Below are 9,891 nucleotides of genomic sequence, written 5' to 3'. Positions count from 1 at the left end.
CTCCGGCTCGCAGCGGCTCTCAGCCGGCTTCTCCCGGGCCTCGGCCGTCCCGCGCGCCCAGTAAGGCGCTGGAGTTAGGGAGCTGCGATTACTTACCCACCGAAGCAGAGGGTTTTCCATTAACTTTCCGTTTGTTTCTCCCTCCAACTTCGCAGGAGAGGCTTTACTATTCCCAGGTAGGGAAACAGATTCAGAAAAGCTAAGGAAATTGTGTGAGGCCACACAGCTAGGAAGTGGCACAGGTGGAATCTGAACTCTGGAAAAGTCTGGTCCCAAAGCCAGAATAGATCACCACCTGGAAAAGGTAGGGACGGGACTAGGTACTGCACAGGTGAGTTCACCGTAAGGTCGCTGGTGCCACACAGCTTGTGCTTATTATGCTTGTCGTGTCCTACTCCTTGCTGCACAGACAACGTGATCAAATAAATGAATGTTGAGGATTCCAAACTTTTGGAACGTAAGCTATTATTATTATTAAACAACTCTTGTAGTTTTCAGGCACTTTTGTATTCACAATCTATTTCAATCCATGTAATCAGCAATTTTACAGATGAGGAAATCAAATTCAGCAAAGTTTGATTTGAATAGCAAATGGGGAAATCTAGAGTTTTATTTGGAGCATGAGGTTGCTTTTGTTTTGTTTTTGCAGTCATTTAAAAAAATAAATTATAGGGTGGTGTTAATTTTATGAAAGCTAAACATACATTATTTTAGCGTTAAATAATTCTACAAAGCTTGTAATCAAATAATACAGGGGGCTCCTCTGCCTCCATTTCACCCCAGAGGCACCCACTTTCATCTCTTTTTTCTGATAACAGTATTTACAACCATATAACCAAATGCTTATTTTGCTACTTTTATGTTTTTCAGTTTGGGGTATCATGTGTTGATTTCCTACTGTGGAAGATGAGGATTTAGCTCTCTTTCATGCTCTGCACCTCACATAAACTTACTGTCCCCTCAAACTTCCTAATAGAGATAAATTGAAGTTTTGGCTAGAGAATTTACATTATTATCGCTATGTAAAGTCTAGTCACAGCTGAGCTATGTAGTATCCTACGGTCACTTTTCCTTTTTGCATAACCTTTTAATTACTTGGAGTTAATAATTGTCTTGTTTTTTAATTTGCTTGGCTTTTAATGCCCTTATCACTAATTAATTCCCAAATTCTTCCTCCTTGTGTAAATATCTTAATAGTTCAAACATGTGAGGAATTCAATCAATTTCATCTTTTTGAGGAAAGTCCCTCCCAGAGGGACTTGTGATCTATTCCAGTCTGGACTGGTTGCTCTATAGACCTGTGGTTGCACACTGTTGTCTAAGGATTTCCCTTCACTATCCTGCCTCTCTCTTGCATTGGATCCCTTATTTTGTGGATCCATCTTTTTCTCTTTCGGGGTTTACTCATTTATATTTGGTGGAGCCTATCTCCAGTCAGTAGCTTTTTGAGAAATGGTATAGGGAGGTAAAATGTCCAAGTCCTGCCAGGTTTGAAGGTGTCTTTATTTTGCTCTCTACTAATGTGGAGGTTTGGCTGAGTAAAGAACTCTAGCTTGGAAATAATTTTTCCTCAGAATTTTCGAGTCATTGCACCATTGTCTTCTGGCATCCAATGTTGCCATAGAGAATTCTGCTGCCATTCTCTTCCTGAGCCCTTGTGTAGGACCTGTTTTTTCTTTCTAGAAACTTGAAGGATCTTCTCTTTGTCCTCATTGTTCTGAAATTTCATGATGATACAGCTTGATATGGGTAAATTTTTCATCCATTTTGCTGGGCACTTAGTAGATCTTTGCAGTCTGGAAACTCATGTTCTTCATGTTAGAGATTTTTCTTGAATTATTTTATTACAATTTCTTTGTTGTTTTTCTGGGACTCCTGTTATTTGTACGTTAGATCTGATTTGGGCTCTAATTTTCTGACCTATTTTTCCTACTTTATATCTCTATTTTTGCACTGTTTTCTAGGAGATTTCCTCAACAGTATTTCTAAACATTCTATTTTTCACTTCTGCTATCATGTTTTTAATGTCTCAGAGCTCTCCGAATATTCCTTTTTATACAATATCTTGGCTTTATATCATGGATGCAATATCTTATCTCTCTGAGGATACTAATGACGTATTTCATTTCCAACATTATTTTCTGCTTGTATAATTGCTGCTTCCTCCACGTTACCCATTCCTGTTTCTTATGGTCTCTGTCTTAGTAGGTTTCCTCAGTCGCCAGGTGATCCTTGACTGTCTTGCCTTATCTGATAGTCGAGCATATGAATCTGTGCATATGGTGGGGCTTATAGACTGGGGGTTTCACTGATGGGTGATCTGTCTAGGCTGTTCAGTTGGGGAACCCCTGATGTCAGTATTTTAAGTTCTTATCTCTTGAACTACTCTGATTCTCCATGAGGTGACTCTTCCAGTCTCTCTGCTGGAGGATATCAGTCAGGTACCAGTATCCTGGGAAGTGAGTGGGAGAAGAGAACTGAGGGCTCAACGTGAAGTATGTAAATATTCATGAAATTCCCGTTTCAGTATGGTGGTCCTGCCCTCAATTGTGCTTTGTACTTTCCAGTGCAGAGGGCCTCTGTTTGGCTTCCTCCAGAGAATTACCTCCAGTCTTCTGCTGGGGTGGGGTCATCCATACAGCTGTTCAGAATGGGGGAGCTAGGGGTCTAACTGCTTTATTTTTATTGTGGTAAAATACAAATAACATAAAATCAATATTTAACCATTTTTGAGTATACAATTCAATGGCATTATGTACATTCACAGTGTTGAACAGCTATCACCACTCTCCATTTCCAGAACTTTTTCGTTATCCCAAACAACTCTGTACCCATTAAGCAATAATTCCCAATTTCCCCCTCTCCCATCCCCTGGCAAGCTCTATTCTACTTTCTGTCTCTATGAATTTAGTACCTTAGGTACCTCATATAAGTGGAATCAGACAATATTTTTCCTTTTGTGTCTGGCTTATTTCACTTAGCATAATGTTTTTAAAGTTCATCCATGTTGTAGCATGTATCAGAATTTCATTCTTTTCAAAGGTTGAATAACATTACATTGTATGTATAAACGACATTTTGTCTACCTGTTCATCTGTTGATGTTCATTTGGGTTGTTTCTACCTTTTGCCAGTTGCCAATTATGCTGCAATGAACATTGGTATACAAGTTATCTGACTTCCTGCTTTCAGTTCTTTTGAGCATATACCTAGAAATGAAATTGCTGGACATATGGTAATTCTGTTTGACTTTTTGAGGAACCATCAAACCTTTTCAAGTGGCTGTACCATTTTACATTCCCACGAGCAAAGCACAACGATTCCAGTTTCTCTACATCCTTGCCAATGCTTGTAACTTTCCCTTTTTTTTTTTGTAATAGCTATTCTAGTTAGTGTGAAGTGGTATCACTTTGTGGTTTTGATTTGCATTTCTTTAATGACTAGTGATATTGAGCATCTTTTCATGTGCATATAAGCTATTCATATCTATTCTTTGGAGAATTTCTACTCAACTATTTTGCCCATTTTTGAGTTGGGTTCTTTGTTATTGTTGAGTTATAGTTCTTATTTTGCATGTTAATCTATTATCAGATATATGACTTGTAAATATTTTCTCCTCTTCCATGGGTTGCCTTTTCACTTTGTTGATAGTGTCCTTTGATTTAAAAAAGTTTCAGTTTTGATGTAGTCTCATTTATCTATTTTTTTGTTTGATGCTAATGCTGTTGGTGTCACATAGAAGAAGTCATTGCCAATCCAGTGTCATGAAGATTTTCCCCCTATGCTTTCTTCTAAGAGTTTTATAGTTTTAGCTCTTACATTTAAGTCTGTGACCATCTTGAGTTAATTTTTGTATTAAGATCATAGTGTGGTGTAGGAGTACAACTTCATTCTTTTGCATGTGGATATATAATTTTCCCAGCACCATTTGTTGAAAAGTCTATTTTTTCCTCCATTGAATTGTCTTGACAACCTTGTCTAAAGTCAATGGTCCATAAATGTGAGGGTTTATTTCTGTACTTTCAATTCTATTGCATTGATCTGTATGTCTGTCCTCAGGCCGGTACCACAATATCTTGCTTAACATAGTTTTCTAGTAAGTTTTGAAGTAAAAAAGTATTAGGCCTCCAACTTTGTTCTTTTTCAAGACTGTTTTGGGTCTTTTGGGTTCCTTGCATTTCCATATGAATTTTAGGACCAGCTAGTCAGTTTTTGTAAAGAGGTTAGCTGGAATTTTGGTAGAGATTGCGTTGAATCTATAGATCAATGCAGGGAGTATTGCCGTCTTAACAATAAGTGTTTTGATCCATGAACATGGAATATCTTTCCATTTATTTAGTGCTTCTTTCATTTAATTTCTTTCAACATTTTGTAATTCTCAAAGTTTTCCACTTCTTTTGTTAAATTTATTCCAAAGTATTTTATTCTTTCGATGGTTTATAAACAAAATTGTTTTCTAAATTTAATTTTCAGTTTGTTCATTGATACTGTTTAGAAATGCAATTGATTTTTATATATTGATCTTGTATCCTGGAGTGTTGCTGAACTCATTTATTAGTTAGAATAGTTTTTTCAGTGGATTCCTTATGATTTCCTATATAAGATTACATCATCTTCAAATAGAGATACTTTTACTTCTTTTCCAATCTGGATGCCTTTTATTTTATTTTCTTGCCTAATTGCCCTGGCTAGAATCTCCAGTACAATGTTTAATAGAAGTGGTGAGAGCAGACATCCTAGTCTTGTTCTTGATCTTAGGGGGAAAGCATTCAATCTGTCACCACTAAGTATGATTAGTTTTGGGTTTTTATAGATGCCCTTTATCAGGTTGAGGAAGTCCTCTTCTATTCCTAGTCTATTGAGTGTTTTTATCATGATGGCTAGCTATAGCTCTTTGCTTTGTTGTTTTAGTGGTTGCTTTAGTGTTTATAGTATACATCTTTAACTTTTCATGGACTACCTTCAAGGGATATTATACCACTTCAGGTATAGTTTAAGAACCTCTCATGTCTCCCCTCCCAGCCATTATATAATTGACATACATTTTACTTTTAGATGTTATAAACTCTGTAAAAATTGTTAATATTTTTGTTTAAACAGTCAATTATCTTTTAAAAATACCTATCTTATAAATCTGTATTATAACATTTACTTGTAAAATAATCTGTGAGAACATTTAGAACATTCTGAAAATCATAAACATTTGAAATTATCTTTTTTATAGGACTAATAGTTTTTTTATCACACCTTAACCATTTCTAAGTGTCAATATATTTACATTGTTGTAACAGATGTTTAAAACTTTTTCATCTTGCAAAACAGAAATTCTATATCCATTGAACACCAACTCCCTATTTCCTTCTTTCCCCAGCTCCTGGCAACAACCATTTTACTTTCTGTTTCTATGAGTTTGAATACTTTAGATATCTCATAATGAGTAGAGTCATACGGTGTTTGTCTTTTTGTGACTGGCTTATTTCCTTTAGTATAATGTCCTCAAGATTCATCTCTGTTGTAGCATGTGACAGGTTTTCCTTCTTTTTAAAGGCTTAATATTCCATTTTATGTATATACTACATTTTCTTTATTTGCTCATCTGTTGATGGACATTTGGGTTGCTTCCACCTCTTGGCTATTGTGAATAATGTTGTAATGAACATTTGGTGAGCAAGTATCTCTATATATTCTGGATATTAACCCTTTATCAAATATATGATTTGCAAATATTTTGTCCCATTCTGTAGGTTCCCCTTCCACTTCAAACTCCTCCAGCTTTCTATTACCTATCTTATGTATATTGATTCTTCTTTCTTTATCCCTATACAAATTGTTTCATTTCTGCTCAAAAATATATAAAATCCTTCCCTTTGCCATGCTAAATATCCCAAGCTTATATTATTCTACTTATTTTCCTTTGTGGCCTATTTTCTTGACAATTCAAGAATTACCTTGGTCTCCAGTGGCTCACATTCAATTCACTTTTTAATTTCCTATAGTCTGTTTCCACTCTCACCACTTGACTGAATTTAGTCTCTTGAAGGTCGTCAAGTATGTCTTAATCTCCAAATCAAGCTATACTTTCTCATGTCTCTTGACCTCTCTAATAGCATTTGACAATGTTTTAGACCACATTTTTATTGAAAGTCTCCTCTTGGTTTCCAAAACTGTGCATTTTCCTGGCTTTACGGCTAGTTCTCTAGTGGTCATGTCCCCACTGCTATCACCATTCTTTTCAGAATTCCAAACTCATCAATGTTGACATTTCTTCAAGTTCTTCCTTTGCTCTTTTCTCTCCTTTTGCTATTTCATTAGATTGCAATACTTTAATTATCACCTTAAGGTTCTGTGCCTTTTAAATATCTCCAGATTCAATCTTTATCCTGACTCCAATCCTACATTTCTAACTGCTGGATGAATGTCACAGTCACAAAACTTTGGAGCAGTGAGAAGCCTAGAGATCATTGCGTTCACTAGATTTCACACTGCTCCACAGGATCCAAGGGATTTCCTGGAGACAGAGCAGGTGCTCCTTTATCTTGAGCAGCTCCACTTTTTTCTGCCTTGTTTGTTCATTTAATACATATTTGTTGAGTGACTCCTTAATGTCTTACAGACATTATAAAGATAATAAGAAGATATAATGAATAATTTGATGCTAGTAAATTTGACAGTTTAGATGAAGTGGACAAATTACTTAAATGAAGCTTTCCAAAATGAACCTAAAGAAATATAACCTTAACAGAAGTAGTTATAGAAATATAACTATTAAAGATATTGAATTCAAAATTAAAAACTATCCCACAAAGAAAACCTAAAGCCTCATTATTGAATTCTTACAAGCATTTAAGAATGATATAACACCAATCCTATCCAAACTTTCCAGGACTTAGAAAAAATTTTAACATACTCAACTCATATTTATACAAAATCTGAAAGAATGTTAAAAAAAAGGAAGAGAATAAGTCAATCTCCCTCATGAAGATTGATTCAAATATTAAATGAAATACTAGCAAATATAACCCAGCATGTAAAAAAAAAGGGATAACAAAGCATAATAAAGTTGTGATTGTTCTAGGAATGCAAGGTTGATTTAACATTTGAAAATCAAGCAATGTAATTTACTGCATTAAGAAAATAAAAGAGAACAGGAAGAAATTAAACTTATTATCTGTCAACATGGTTGTGCACATAGAAAATTCAAATGAATGTACAGATATACTATTAGAATTAATAAATTTATTAAATTCACTGGACACAGTCTATAAAAAAATAAATTTTTCTTTTATACAGCAACAAAGAAATAGAAATTGTAATGTAAAAAATATATCATTTACAATAGCATCAAAAGCCACCAGATTCATAAGAATAAATCTAAGAAAAAAAAAGAACTCCATGAGAATACTCTAAAACGTTATCAAGAAAAATTAATACCTAAATAAATGGAGGAATATATTATATTCAAGACTTGTAACGCAATCTTATAACAATGTTTAATTATCCTCAAACTGATTTATAATGTAACTCCAATCTAAATCTCAGCAGGGTTGTTTTAAAATAGAAATTGACAAAGGGATTCTAAAATTGAAACTAAATGCAAAGGGCCAAGAATGGCAAAACCAACCTTGAAGAATAAACACAAAGTTCGAACATTTATGCTACATGATAGCAAGACTTAATATCAAGCCACAGTATTAAAACTATGGCATTGAAGGAAAGATAGATCAATGGAATAAAATAGAGAGTCTAGAAACAGACCCAACCATATATTATCACCAGATATATGTCAAAAGTGTCACTGTAGTGTGTGTGTGTGTGTGTGTGGTCTTTTTAATACGTGGTATTGGATAAATTGGATATTCAAATGGGAAAAAATGAACCTTGACTCCTACCAAACATCAAACACAAATATCAACTCAAAATGGATTATAGCACTAAAGGTAAAACATTAAAGCTTATAGAAGATAACAATGAAAAAAATATGTTCATGATCTGGGGGCAGGCCAGTATTTCTTAAACAGGAAACAAAATGCACTAACCATAAAAGAAACCAATTGATAAATTAGAGGTCATTAAACTTAAGATATTCTATTCATTAAAATCACCATAAAGAGAGTGAAAGGGCAAGCCACAGACTGGGAGAACATTTTTGCAATCCACGTATCCAACAAATGAGTAGTATCCAGAATGTATAAAGTACTCCTACAAATCAATAAGAAAAGGGCACACAACACAATAATGAAATGGAGACTGATGAATAAGTGCTTCACAAAAGAGGAGATGCAGATGACCAATCAGCATACAAAATTTGTTTCCTGTAATTAGTCATCAGGGTAATGCAAATTAAAAGTACGGTAAGAGGGCTGGCCCAGTGGTTCAGTGGTTAAGTGTGCACGTTCCACTTCAGCCGCCTGGGGTTCGCCGGTTTGGATCCCAGGTGCGGACATGGCACTGCTTGGCAAGCCGTGCTGTGGTAGGCATCCCACATATAAAAAGTAGAGGAAGATGGGCATGGATGTTAGCTCAGGGCCAGTCTTCCTCAGCAAAAAGAGGAGGATTGGCAGCAGATGTTAGCTCAGGGCTAATCTTCCACACACACACACACAAAAAGTACAGCAAGATATTACTACACATCTACTAGAATGACTATTTACAAAACAACAACAATAAACAAAGTGACAGTAACAATAGTTGGGAGGATTGGAGCCATCAGAACATTCATTCCTTGCTGCAAAGAGTGTAAATTTGCACAACCACTTTGGAGAACTGTTTTGGCAATTTTTACTAAAGCTTAATATAAGTATGTTCTATGGCCTGGCAGTCCTGATACTAGTTATATACAAAAGTGTATAATGTGTACACCAAAACCATATACCAGAATGTTCGTGCCAGCACTATTTATAAAAGCCTCAAACTGGAAACAATTCAAATGCGTTTCAAAAATCAAAAATAAAATGTATACATAAATTATTGTGTATTCATATAACAGAATACAGCAATGAAGAAGAACAAACCCCTGCTATAGGCAAAAATATGGATGAATTGCACAGATGTAATGTTGACTGAAAGATGCGAACACAAAAATATGCATAATAATCCCGTTTATGTGGGCAAGATGAAACGATGGTGATAGGAGTTAGAATAGTGGTTAACTTGAAGGAGCATTGAGGGGAGCACAAGGTAGGCTTTTGGGGTGCTGGTTTGTGTTCTATAACTTAATCTGAGTACTAATTACATTGGTGTCTTCACTTTGTAGAATTCATCAAGATTTCTGAATTTTACCGTTTTTCTTATAGCTCTACAAAATTATACAAAAATTAAGCATATTTTAATAAGAAAAAATTAGTCTGAAAATATTTTTACTCATAAAAAAATAATGTGGGTTGGGGCTGGCCCCGTGGCCGAGTGGTTAAGTTCGCGCGCTCCGCTGCAGTCGGCCCAGTGTTTCGTTGGTTCAGATCCTGGGCGCGGACATGGCACTGCTCATCAAACCACGCTGAGGCAGCGTCCCACATGCCACAACTAGAAGAACGCACAATGAAGAATATACAACTATGTACCAGGGGGCTTTGGGGAGAAAAAGGAAAAAAATAAAATCTTTAAAAAAAAAAATAATAATGTGGGTTACTTTGACCAAATAATAAAGAATTACACAATTCTTATTCTTCTCTTTTTGTCTACAGTATCAAAAAGCTTGGAGATCATTTGTCAATTGCAGTAACTATATTAATTTAGGTGATTTCTTTTTCGTTCTAAATGCCTTTTGATTTTCTATTTCCAATTTTCATATTTGTGTTTTCAATTGTACATCACCTCAAATCTTCTTGGGAATAAATTATTGATTAAAAAAGTGTAAAATACAGTTTTATCTAGGAACTGTGGTTACTATTTTCCT

This window comes from Equus caballus, chromosome 7 (genome assembly GCF_041296265.1).
Source record: "Equus caballus isolate H_3958 breed thoroughbred chromosome 7, TB-T2T, whole genome shotgun sequence".
Classification (NCBI taxonomy): Eukaryota; Metazoa; Chordata; class Mammalia; order Perissodactyla; family Equidae; genus Equus; species Equus caballus.
The sequence above is the reverse complement of the archived record's forward strand: the minus strand, read 5'-3'. Positions refer to the sequence as shown.